General features: G+C 41.5%; 1 long non-coding RNA gene across 2 annotated transcripts in view; it reads right to left on the bottom strand.

The window, feature by feature from the left end:
- Positions 1-3,171: 3,171 nt before the first annotated feature.
- LOC141415574 (uncharacterized) overlaps positions 3,172-13,056 on the bottom strand; it is a 45,425-nt gene continuing 35,540 nt past the window's right edge. The window contains exons 5-6 of one of the 2 annotated variants that reach the window (XR_012440552.1): positions 11,751-11,895; positions 3,172-5,613 (exon numbers count right to left, since the gene is read on the bottom strand). This is a non-coding gene — a long non-coding RNA (uncharacterized lncRNA). The remainder of the gene's footprint in view (positions 5,614-11,750; positions 11,896-13,056) is intronic. The other variant, XR_012440553.1, reaches the window with a different exon arrangement.

The raw sequence follows: 13,056 nt of genomic DNA, 5'->3' as shown, positions 1-13,056 counted from the left end.
ACAGCTGCTCAGAAGGACACAAGCAGGTGCCCATGCAAGACTGGCTTTTATCAGCTAAACATTGATCTACCATTTGATCCAGCAATACCACCCCTGGGGATATACCCAAAAGACTCTGACACAGGTTACTCCAGGGGCACTTGAACACCCATGTTTGCTGCAGTGCTATTCACAATAGCCAAGTTATGGAAACAGCCAAGATGCCCCACCACTGACCAATGGATTAAGAAAATGTGGTGTCTATACACAATGGAATTTTATGCAGCCATGAAGAAGAACGAAACGTTATCATTCGCTGGTAAATGGATGGAACTGGAGAACATCATTCTGAGTGAGGTTAGCCTGGCCCAAAAGACCAAAAATCATATGTTCTCCCTCATATGTGGACATTAGATCAAGGGTAAACACAACAATGGGATTAGACTATGAGCACATGATAAAAGCGAGAGCACACAAGGGAGGGGTGAGGATAGGTAAGACACCTAAAAAAATTAGCTAACATTTGCTGCCCTTAACGCAGAGAAACTAAAGCAGATACCTTAAAGCAACTGAGGCCAATAGGAAAAGGGGAACAGGTACTAGAGAAAAGGATAGATCAAAAAGAATTAACCTAGAAGGTAACACCCACGCACAGGAAATCAATGTGAGTCAATGCCCTGTATAGCTATCCTTATCTCAACCAGCAAAAACCCTTGTTCCTTCCTATTATTGCTTATACTCTCTCTACAACAAAATTAGCAATAAGGGCAAAATAGTTTCTGCTGAGTATTGTGGGGGTGGGGGGAGAGGGAGGGGGTAGAGTGAGTGGTAAGGGAGGGGGTGGGGGCAGGGGGGAGAAATGACCCAAGCCTTGTATGCACATATGAATAATAAAAAAAAAAAGACTGGCTTTTATCCTCTTAATAACATTACCACCATTACTACTCAGCCTACAAACATCTAAGTCTACAAAATTGTCCATATCTCTTCATGGTATCGAGAAAGTGGTAAAAGCCAATAAAGAACAAGGCTACAAAGAAAAACACAGCTTGGTGGATGACAGTTTCCTCAGGAATAATGTGAACATCAGCACAGAGGAGGAAATGGGGGGACTGAACTTCAGGGTGCTGAATGTTATATTTCCATCTGGGTATTTACACTCGATATACTAACTTCTCAATAAATTCCACTGTAAAATTTCAGAGATGATGCTCATCCTAAAAAAACTTGGCCACGGAACAAAACAGATTTCTGTATGTCTTTTTGTCACACAACTCCTGAGGAAAGAGACAGCTTTACGCATTCATAAAACTCAAAATGTGATAAGAGAGCAATTTCTGACACTAACTGTACAGGACAGCCAAGCGATGGACACCACAAATATGAAGGCATGGCACACACAAGTATATCCACAAACTTGAAGCTCCAGCTACAAAAGTCTCATTTCCTCTCTCCTCCAGCAGGAAGGGCAGCTGTGAGTGAAGGTACTGGCAAGAAGAAGTCGGCCCTGTTCCTCCAAGATCCTGATGAAATTTTTGTCAGCGTCCTGTTAAAAAAATGAAAAATTTAGTCATTAAAACATCCTGCGATACTTAGTAACAATGTAATTTCATTATTAAAATCTGACATTTTGTTTCGGATAGAAGACACAAATAACACATGTCATTTAAAAGTAATGTGTTGAGGCTGCTAGGGCCGTGACCCAGGGGGAGAGGACTGCCCAGCACGCCCAAGGCCCAGGGATCGATCCCCAGCTGCAGGTAAAAATATTGCTGCCCAAGGAAACCCAGAGTAAAAGCACAAAGATCCGTATTATAAAATGGTCACAGCAACTTTATCATAAAAAAACGGACAACTCTATAACGTGTATCAAAAGATCTGCCTTGTAATCCTAGCTACTCAGGAAGCAGAGATAGGGAGGATTAGTTCAGTTAGCATGACCCTATCTCAAAAACACCCAACACAAAACAGACCTGTCTGAGTGCCTCAAGTGTTAGACTGCCTGCTTGCAAGGGTGAGGCCCTGAGTTCAAACCCCAGAACCACCAAAACATAAAAATAACATTAAGAAAGAATGCAGAAATTGTAGACCATTTGCTGTTTTATAAAAACACTGTATGGAAGGTGGTAAACAAACTCAAGGTTACCCACATCACATGGAGAATCTTTAAGACATGTTCAACACACAAGGTAAGGTACAGAGGAGCAGTGATTTTAAAAACATGCAGAATGTAAATTCTGAGATACTTATGTAGATAATGACAGTATACAAGTAGATGTGGGAATGAACACCAAATTCAACATGGGGATAACTTTCAGGATGTGACACAGGCCACAAATAAGCACATGAACATAGGTAAAACACAGAGGGCAGAGACCACAAGTGATACGGCTCAAGGGCTAACTCTACCAAACTCTGAGCATGGCTCTTCCTTCTACACAACTACTTCTGCTCACCATCCCTAAAGGATCCCAGCTGTCCCCCTCAACAGAGACTCCTGACCTAGGCCTATGCCACATACCAGCATGAAATAGCCAAAGATTCCCCATTTCAAAAAGATTTCAGGGCCTCTAGTCCTTTAAGGGACGTTAGCAGCAGATAACGTGCAGTTAAGTGCTAGTGGTGGGCATATGCACAGAGAACCTAAAATGCATGATTCTTCAGAGTCACCTAGAGAAAAACACTTAAAAGGCCTCTGTTACGATCAAAGTAGCCCTCCGAGCTCATGGGATAATGCAAGATATTTTTGAGTAGAGAAAATACCACAAGACAAAGCCAGTTAAACCAGGCAGTAAGTACTAAGATATAAAAAGTGAGCTGGGCACCGGTGGCTTATGCCTAGCTACTCATGAGGTAGAGATCAGGAGGATCGCAGTTTGAAGCCAGCCCAGGCAAAGAGTTCTCAAGACCGTACCTTGAAAAAAACCCAATACAATCAGGGCTGGCATAGTGGCTCAAGTGGTAGAACACCTGTTTAATAAACATGAGTCTCTGAGTTCAAACCCTAGTCCCACCAAAAATAACCAAAAATCATACTGCAAAAGGCACATCAGAAATTCATTGGGGAGAAGCCTACAAGAATAATCTAAAAGAAGAAATGTCCCGTCCTGCAGGACACATCAGCGTGGGTAGCGAACCTAGAAGGGGAAGAATGAAGGGACAAGAGACACGAAGGAGACAGCAAGACAGGAGTTCTGATCAAGCTGCAAAATTTTATTGTTCATACAGGGGTATTTATGTGCTGAGGGAGTGAGGGGTATGAGGAGGTGCAGGCTGGTTGGCTGGTTCTGCTATAGGGTGCCCGTTCGTGCCGGCGGCAAGGTAAACTCCCGGAAGAGAAGCAGGGACGGCGCCATCTTGTGCTGGAGATGGAGAAGTTGGGACAAACAACCGCAAAATGTTCCAGGGCAAGGTCAAGACAGAATGGCTCACAAAGGGAGCCTTGTCTCCGACATTTCCCCCTTATTCTTATACAAACATGACCAGAATATGTCGGCTTATTGAGAGGGGATGACAGAGGCCCAGTTCCTCAGGGTGGAGATCATTTTTGCTTTGTAAGCAAGCGTCCTTGCTAAGTTCTCAAGAGAATCTCCTCGGCATGTTTTTTGAGGAGGCGGATTTTTTAGGAGCATGCCAACCGCCATGCACCAGGGCATGTCATACAGAGGTCTTGGGTCTGGGGATCCTAGGATCCACCCTCCTGCAGTCTTACCTGCACCCTCATTTAGAAAAGCCTTTATGATCACTCTCCCTGGGTGCTGCCTCCCCCAAGCAGAGGGGCCCAGTGGAGGAGGGCCCAATGGGCGATGAGTGGTCAAGAATGTTATATAAGAAGAGGGGGTGGCAGAGAGAAAATTTGGAAACCCAGATGGAGCATTTAGCGAGTTTCTATTGAAAGGAAGGTCTCAGGAGCACGGTCTTCCATATCCAGGCGATGATAATGGACCTGTATAGGCTTAGAGGCTAAAGTGTTAATTTGTTCTTTAATGAATTGTATCAGCCTGTTTATAATGCAGGGCCCTATGATCACAATTAAAAGTAGACCTAGCAAGGGGCCTAATAGTGGAAGAAGGTAGGGTAGAATTCCATTAAGCCCAGTCCAGAGGGGGTTTTCAAATAGCTCCCTTCGTCTCTTTTCTAAATCTTCTTGAAGCTGTTTAATTTTGGTGCGTACTATGCCTGATTTATTGGCATAAAAGCAGCATCTTTCCCCTAAGGCCAAGCAGATACCTCCCTGGTTGGCTGTTAGCAGATCTAAGCCTCGCCTGTTCTGAAGGACCACTTCTGCCAGGGAGTCTATTTGGTCCTGTAAATCCTTAATGGTTCCAGATAGAGTTTGTACATCATTTATAAGTTGTTGAGATAGGCGACGGTAAGAGCTGGCCATGCCTAAGCCAGCTGTACCTGTGCCTATAGCTGCTGTTATTCCAAGGCTGGCAAGGAGCGGTAAGGCTTGTATTGCCCGTTTATGTCTTTTAATTAAGGTGTCTAAGCTAGGAATGGGCAGAGGTTCATCTCCTGAGACAACAGTAATATCTGGGAGTAATAAGGCAACAACACAGCCACCAGTCCAATTTGCTGGAAGCCTGGGGAAGGCTGAGTTTCCTCCACACAAAAAAACTGTACCGTTGGGGGGACAAAGAGCTGGGGTGGGTGAGGAATAATTTAGAACTGATGAGCAATTTCTAAAAGAACTAACCCCAACGTCAATATCATAAGAATTATTTTGCATCCTGCCTTGAAGGCATACTGTAGGTGCATCCATAGGCTGTACTTTAAAGGGAAGTCCAGATTGGCAGGTATCCTGATTATTTACGGTGGAGTTAACAGGTATTGCCATGGGCATTATTGCTCCTGTGGTCATGCAAAGCCAGCAATCCTTAGCAAGGGTGGGGTTGGAAGTGTTAAGCAAGGAGAAGGTACTTCCCAAAATATCTAATGTATTGGGATCTAAATCTGGAATCTGAGATTTAGGCAACATTAAGGGGTGATATGTGAGTTCAGGGATTTGGGGTTTTAAAAGCTCGATTATTTGAAGATGTTTGACAGCATCCGTGGGTCCTCCACCGTCAGAGACCCCTGTAGGAGGGCGGGAAGCCGTCTGCATAGCATTTTGCCCAATTTTAACAAGTTTTAAAGTACCATTATCAAAGGGTGCACTTTTGAGAATGTCATTAATCAAGTTCCAATAAGAAAAGGCAGTCACAGGGACCTTTTCGGGGCCAAGAGATTCATAATAGTCTTTTAAACAGTCTCCGACCCGGAGCCATCTTTTACCATCAATGGTTCCTTCGAGAGGAAACCAAGGACATAAATCTCCTATGTAACAAAATAATGACCTCAAGTCTTTTTTCTTAACACGCGCCCCTCGTGTCTTGAGGGCCTCCTTGAGGCCTGAAAGAAACAAATCATGTGACGACACTGCTTGTCCCAGGGTGGGTCACTCACCGTTCGCCGTCCTCACTCTCCTCCTGGATCTGTCTCTCGGTTGCGTTTGCCGAGGCGATCGCGAACTCTGCTTGGGCCCAAGCCTTCCCAGAGGACGGTGTTCTCCCCGCAATCAAAGGAATAGCTACAGCCACATTGGGCGCCAGATGTCCCGTCCTGCAGGACACATCAGCGTGGGTAGCGAACCTAGAAGGGGAAGAATGAAGGGACAAGAGACACAAAGGAGACAGCAAGACAGGAGTTCTGATCAAGCTGCAAAATTTTATTGTTCATACAGGGGTATTTATGTGCTGAGGGAGTGAGGGGTATGAGGAGGTGCAGGCTGGTTGGCTGGTTCTGCTATAGGGTGCCCGTTCGCGCCGGCGGCAAGGTAAACTCCCGGAAGAGAAGCAGGGACGGCGCCATCTTGTGCTGGAGATGGAGAAGTTGGGACAAACAACCGCAAAATGTTCCAGGGCAAGGTCAAGACAGAATGGCTCACAAAGGGAGCCTTGTCTCCGACAAAGAAATACTACAGGTAGTCAATGAGAATTTTATAGAGATGATACTGGATATGGTCAACCAAAATGTACAGGAGACACTCAAGAAATTCCAAGACAACAAAAATAGAGAATTTGAAAAAGCACAAGAAGAAATAAAAGAAACCATAAAAGCACTGTATAAACACCAAAGTGAAACAAAGAACACGATTAATAAAGAGATAAACGAACTCAGGACAAAAATAGAGAACATTAAAGAGGAAACGACCCAGGATATGGAAAACCTCAGAAAAAAGAATCAAACAGAACTGCAAAACAAAATGGAAGGCCAATCGAGCAGAATACAACAAACAGAAGACAGAATGTCAGAACTCGAGATGAAATGGTAATTAAAGGAAAAAAACCGAAGAACTATTAATTAAACAACCCAAGACCTGTGAAAAGAAAATGCAAGAACTCACTGACTCCATCAAAAGACCAAACTTGAGAATCATGGGCATCGAAAAAGGAGAAGAGGTGCACGCAAAGGGAATGCGCAATATATTCAACAAAATAGTAACAGAAAACTTCCCAAATCTAGAGAAATCTATTCCCATGCAGATGCAAGAGGCCACCAGAACACCAAACAGACCAGACCAAAATAGATCTACCCCACGGCATATTATCATTAAAACAACAGATACAAAGAACCGAGAAAGAATACCATGCAAAGGTAAACCCATCAAAATCACAGCACACTTCTCAACAGAAACATTAAAAGCAAGAAGAGCTTGGGGTGAGATATTCCGGGCACTGAATGAAAATAACTGCAACCTCAGGATACTCTACCCAGCAAAACTATCATTCAAAATAGATGGAGCTATAAAAGTCTTCCATGATAAGCAGAAACTAAAACAATATGTGACCACAAAGCCACCACTACAAAAGATTCTTCAAGGGCTTCTGCACACAGAAGGTGAAACCCAACATAACCATGAAAAGACAGGCAGCACCAAACTACAGGAAAAGAAAAAGCAAGAAAGTAGAGAGTAACCTCAACTTAGGTACACACAATCAAACCTTCAAATAACTAAATGACAGGAATCACCACATACCTATCAGTACTAACACTTAATGTTAACAGACTTAATTCACCCATCAAAAGGCACCATTTGAAGAACTGGATTAAAAAGGAAGGAAGATCCAACAATTTGCTGCTTACAGGAGACCCATCTCACCGACAGAAATAAGCATAGCCTCAGGATGAAAGGCTGGCCCCCCAAAACAGGCAGGAGTGGCAATACTTATCTCTGACAAAGTAGCCTTCAAACCTACATTGATCAAACGAGAAAAAGAAGGACATTCCATACTAATAAAAGGGGAAATAGACCAAAACGAAATAACAATTATCAACCTATATGCACCCACTGTCAATGCACCCAATGTCATCAAACATACCCTGAAGGACCTAAAAGCATACGTTAACTCCAACACAGTGGTTGTGGGAGACTTTAACACCACATTATCATCAACAGATAGGTCATCCAAACAAAAAAATCAATAAAGAAATCCTAGATGTAAAATATACCATAGATCACATGGACCTAGTTGATGTCTACAGAACATTTCATCCAACCTCTACACAACATAGATTCTTCTCAGCAGCCCAAAGAACCTTCTCCAAAATAGATCATATCCTAGGGCACAAAGCAGCCTCAGCAAATATAAGAAAATAGAAATTATACCATGCATTCTATCTCATCACAATGCAATAAAACTAGAACTCAACAACAAAAGTAAAGACAAAAAACATGCAAACAGCTGGAAACAGAATAACTCCCTGCTTAATGAACAATGGGTCATTGAGGAAATAAAGAGAGGAAATTTAAAAGTTCCTGGAAGTCAACGAAAATGAAAACACAACCTACTGGAACCTATGGGACACAGAAAAGGCAGTCCTGAGAGGAAAGTTTATAGCCCAAATCAAAGACCTAATGATACATCTCAAACTCCTAGAAAAACAAGAACAAGCAAATCCCAAAACAAATAGAAGGAGAGAAATAATAAAAATAAGAGCTGAAATCAATGAAATAGAAACCAAAAAAACCATGCAAAGAATTAATGAAACAAAAAGTTGGTTCTTTGAAAAATAAACAACATCGACAGACCCCTGGCAAACCTGACTAAAATGAGGAGAAAAAACCCAAATTAGTAGAATCAGGAATGCAAAAGGGGAGATGACAACAAACACCATCAAAGTCCAGGAAATCATCAGAGACTACTTCGAGAACCTATATTCAAGTAAATTCGAAAATCTTAAAGAAATGGACAGATTTCTAGATACTTACGATCATCCAAAACTGAACCAAGAGGATATTAATCACCTGAATAGATATATAACACAAAATGAAATTGAAGCAGCAATGAAGCGTCTCCCCAGAAAGAAAAGTCCAGGACCTGATGGATTCTCTGCTGAATTCTATCAGACCTTTAAAGAAGAACTGACACCAACCCTCCTTAAACTGTTCAACGAAATAGAAAGGGAAGGAAAACCGTCAAACACATTTTATGAAGCCAGTATTACACTTATCCCAAAACCAGGCAAAGACCTCCAAAAAGGAGAACTACAGGCCAATCTCCTTAATGAACATGATGCAAAAATCCTCAACAAAATAATGGCAAACCGAATTCAACAACACATCAAAAAGATCATTCACCAGGACCAAGTAGGTGTCATCCCAGGAATGCAAGGGTAGTTCAACATACGAAAATCAATAAATGTAATACAGCACATCAACAGAAGCAAAGACAAAAACCACTTGATCATCTCAATAGATGCAGAAAAAGCCTTTGATAAGATCCAACACCATTTCATGATAAAAGCTCTAAGAAAACTAGGACTAGTAGGAAAGTACTTCAACATTATAAAAGCTATATATGACAAATCTACAGCCAGCATTACTTAACGGAGAACAACTGAAACCATTCCCTCTAAAATCAGGAACCAGACAAGGATGCCCACTATCTCCACTCCTATTCAACATAGTACTGGAATTCCTAGCCAGAGCAATTAGGCAAGAAGAAGGAATAAAAGGAATACAAATAGGTAAAGAAACTGTCAAAATATCCCTATTTGCAGATGACATGATCCTATACCTTAAAGACCCAAAAAACTCTACTCAGAAGCTTCAAGACACCATCAATACATAGAGCAAGGTAGCAGGATATAAAATCAACATAGAAAAATCATTAGCATTTCTATACACTAATAATGAAAAAACTGAGCAAGAATATATGAAAACAATTCCATTTACAATAGCCTCAAAAAATCAAATAGCTAGGTGTAAACCTAACAAAATATGTGAACAACCTCTACAAGGAAAACTATAAACTTCTGAAGAAAGAGATTGAAGAAAAATACAGAAAGTGGAGAGATCTCCCATGCTCATGGATTGGTAGAATCAACATAGTAAAAATGTCTATACTCCCCAAAGTAATCTACACGTTTAATGCAATTCCCATCAAAACTCCAATGACATTCATAAAAGAGATTGAAAAAATCTACCATTAAATCTATATGGAAACACAAGAGGCCACGAATAGCCAAGGCAATACTCAGTCAAAAGAACAATGCTGGAGGTATCACAATACCTGACTTCAAACTATATTACAAAGCAATAACAATAAAAACTGCATGGTGTTGGCACAAAAACAGACATGAAGACCAGTGGAACAGAATAGAGGACCCAGATATGAAGCCACACAACTATAACCAACTTATCTTTGACAAAGGCGCTAAAAATATACGATGGAGAAAAGACAGCCTCTTCAACAAAAACTGCTGGGAAACTGGTTAGCAGTCTGCAAAAAACTGAAACTAGATCCATGTATATCACCCTATACCAATATTAATTCAAAATGGATCAAGGATCTTAATATCAGACCACAAACTCTAAAGCTGATACAGGAAAGAGTAGGAAATACTCTGAAATTAGTAGGTATAGGTGAGAACTTTCTCAATGGAACCCCAGCAGCACAGCAATTAAGAGACAGCAAAGATAAATGCGACTTCATAAAAAAAAAAAAAACAAAAAAAAAAAGCTTCTGCTCAACAAAAGAAATGGTCTCTAAACTGAAAAGAACACCCACAGAGTGGGAGAAAATATTTGCCAGCTACACATCAGACAAAGGACTGATAACCAGAATATATAGAGAACTTAAAAAACTAAATTCTCCCAAAATTAATGAACCAATAAAGAAATGGGCAAGTGAACTAAACAGAACTTTCTCAAAAGAAGAAATTCAAATGGCCGAAAACACATGAAAAAATGCTCACCGTCTCTAGCAATAAAGGAAATGCAAATTAAAACCACACTAAGATTTCACACCTCACCCCTGTTAGAATAGCCATCATCAGCAACACCACCAACAACAGGTGTTGGCGAGGATGCGGGGAAAAAGGAACCCTCTTACACCATTGGTGGGGATGTAGACTAGTACAACCACTCTGGAAAAAAATTTGGAGGCTACTTAAAAAGCTAGACATCGATCTACCATTTGATCCAGCAATACCACTCTTAGGGATATACCCAAAAGACTGTGACGCAGGTGACTCCAGAGGCACCTGCACACCCATGTTTACTGCGGCACTATTCACAATAGCCAAGTTATGGAAACAGCCAAGATGCCCCACCACTGACCAATGGATTAAGAAAATGTGGTATCTATACACAATGGAATTTTATGCAGCCATGAAGAAGAACGAAATGTTATCATTCGCTGGTAAATGGATGGAACTGGAGAACATCATTCTGAGTGAGGTTACCCTGGCCCAAAAGACCAAAAATCGTATGTTCTCCCTCATATGTGGACATTAGACCAAGGGCAAACACAACAATGGGATTACACTATGAGCACATGATAAAAGCGAGAGCACACAAGGGAGGGGTGAGGATAGGTAAGACACCTAAAAAAATTAGCTAACATTTGCTGCCCTTAACGCAGAGAAACTAAAGCAGATACCTTAAAGCAACTGAGGCCAATAGGAAAAGGGGAACAGGTACTAGAGAAAAGGGTAGATCAAAAAAGAATTAACCTAGAAGGTAACACCCACGCACAGGAAATCAATGTGAGTCAATGCCCTGTATAGCTATCCTTATCTCAACCAGCAAAAACCCTTGTTCCTTCCTATTATTGCTTATACTCTCTCTACAACAAAATTAGCAATAAGGGCAAAATAGTTTCTGCTGAGTATTGTGGGGGTGGGGGGAGAGGGAGGGGGTAGAGTGAGTGGTAAGGGAGGGGGTGGGGGCAGGGGGGAGAAATGACCCAAGCCTTGTATGCACATATGAATAATAAAAAAAAAAAGACTGGCTTTTATCCTCTTAATAACATTACCACCATTACTACTCAGCCTACAAACATCTAAGTCTACAAAATTGTCCATATCTCTTCATGGTATCGAGAAAGTGGTAAAAGCCAATAAAGAACAAGGCTACAAAGAAAAACACAGCTTGGTGGATGACAGTTTCCTCAGGAATAATGTGAACATCAGCACAGAGGAGGAAATGGGGGAACTGAACTTCAGGGTGCTGAATGTTATATTTCCATCTGGGTATTTACACTCGATATACTAACTTCTCAATAAATTCCACTGTAAAATTTCAGAGATGATGCTCATCCTAAAAAAACTTGGCCACGGAACAAAACAGATTTCTGTATGTCTTTTTGTCACACAACTCCTGAGGAAAGAGACAGCTTTACGCATTCATAAAACTCAAAATGTGATAAGAGAGCAATTTCTGACACTAACTGTACAGGACAGCCAAGCGATGGACACCACAAATATGAAGGCATGGCACACACAAGTATATCCACAAACTTGAAGCTCCAGCTACAAAAGTCTCATCTCCTCTCTCCTCCAGCAGGAAGGGCAGCTGTGAGTGAAGGTACTGGCAAGAAGAAGTCGGCCCTGTTCCTCCAAGATCCTGATGAAATTTTTGTCAGCGTCCTGTTAAAAAAATGAAAAATTTAGTCATTAAAACATCCTGCGATACTTAGTAACAATGTAATTTCATTATTAAAATCTGACATTTTGTTTCGGATAGAAGACACAAATAACACATGTCATTTAAAAGTAATGTGTTGAGGCTGCTAGGGCCGTGACCCAGGGGGAGAGGACTGCCCAGCACGCCCAAGGCCCAGGGATCGATCCCCAGCTGCAGGTAAAAATATTGCTGCCCAAGGAAACCCAGAGTAAAAGCACAAAGATCCGTATTATAAAATGGTCACAGCAACTTTATCATAAAAAAACGGACAACTCTATAACGTGTATCAAAAGATCTGCCTTGTAATCCTAGCTACTCAGGAAGCAGAGATAGGGAGGATTAGTTCAGTTAGCATGACCCTATCTCAAAAACACCCAACACAAAACAGACCTGTCTGAGTGCCTCAAGTGTTAGACTGCCTGCTTGCAAGGGTGAGGCCCTGAGTTCAAACCCCAGAACCACCAAAACATAAAAATAACATTAAGAAAGAATGCAGAAATTGTAGACCATTTGCTGTTTTATAAAAACACTGTATGGAAGGTGGTAAACAAACTCAAGGTTACCCACATCACATGGAGAATCTTTAAGACATGTTCAACACACAAGGTAAGGTACAGAGGAGCAGTGATTTTAAAAACATGCAGAATGTAAATTCTGAGATACTTATGTAGATAATGACAGTATACAAGTAGATGTGGGAATGAACACCAAATTCAACATGGGGATAACTTTCAGGATGTGACACAGGCCACAAATAAGCACATGAACATAGGTAAAACACAGAGGGCAGAGACCACAAGTGATACGGCTCAAGGGCTAACTCTACCAAACTCTGAGCATGGCTCTTCCTTCTACACAACTACTTCTGCTCACCATCCCTAAAGGATCCCAGCTGTCCCCCTCAACAGAGACTCCTGACCTAGGCCTATGCCACATACCAGCATGAAATAGCCAAAGATTCCCCATTTCAAAAAGATTTCAGGGCCTCTAGTCCTTTAAGGGACGTTAGCAGCAGATAACGTGCAGTTAAGTGCTAGTGGTGGGCATATGCACAGAGAACCTAAAATGCATGATTCTTCAGAGTCACCTAGAGAAAAACACTTAAAAGGCCTCTGTTACGATCA

This window comes from Castor canadensis, chromosome 13, assembly GCF_047511655.1.
Source record: "Castor canadensis chromosome 13, mCasCan1.hap1v2, whole genome shotgun sequence".
Taxonomy (NCBI): domain Eukaryota; kingdom Metazoa; phylum Chordata; class Mammalia; order Rodentia; family Castoridae; genus Castor; species Castor canadensis.
The sequence above is the reverse complement of the archived record's forward strand: the minus strand, read 5'-3'. Positions and strand labels throughout refer to the sequence as shown.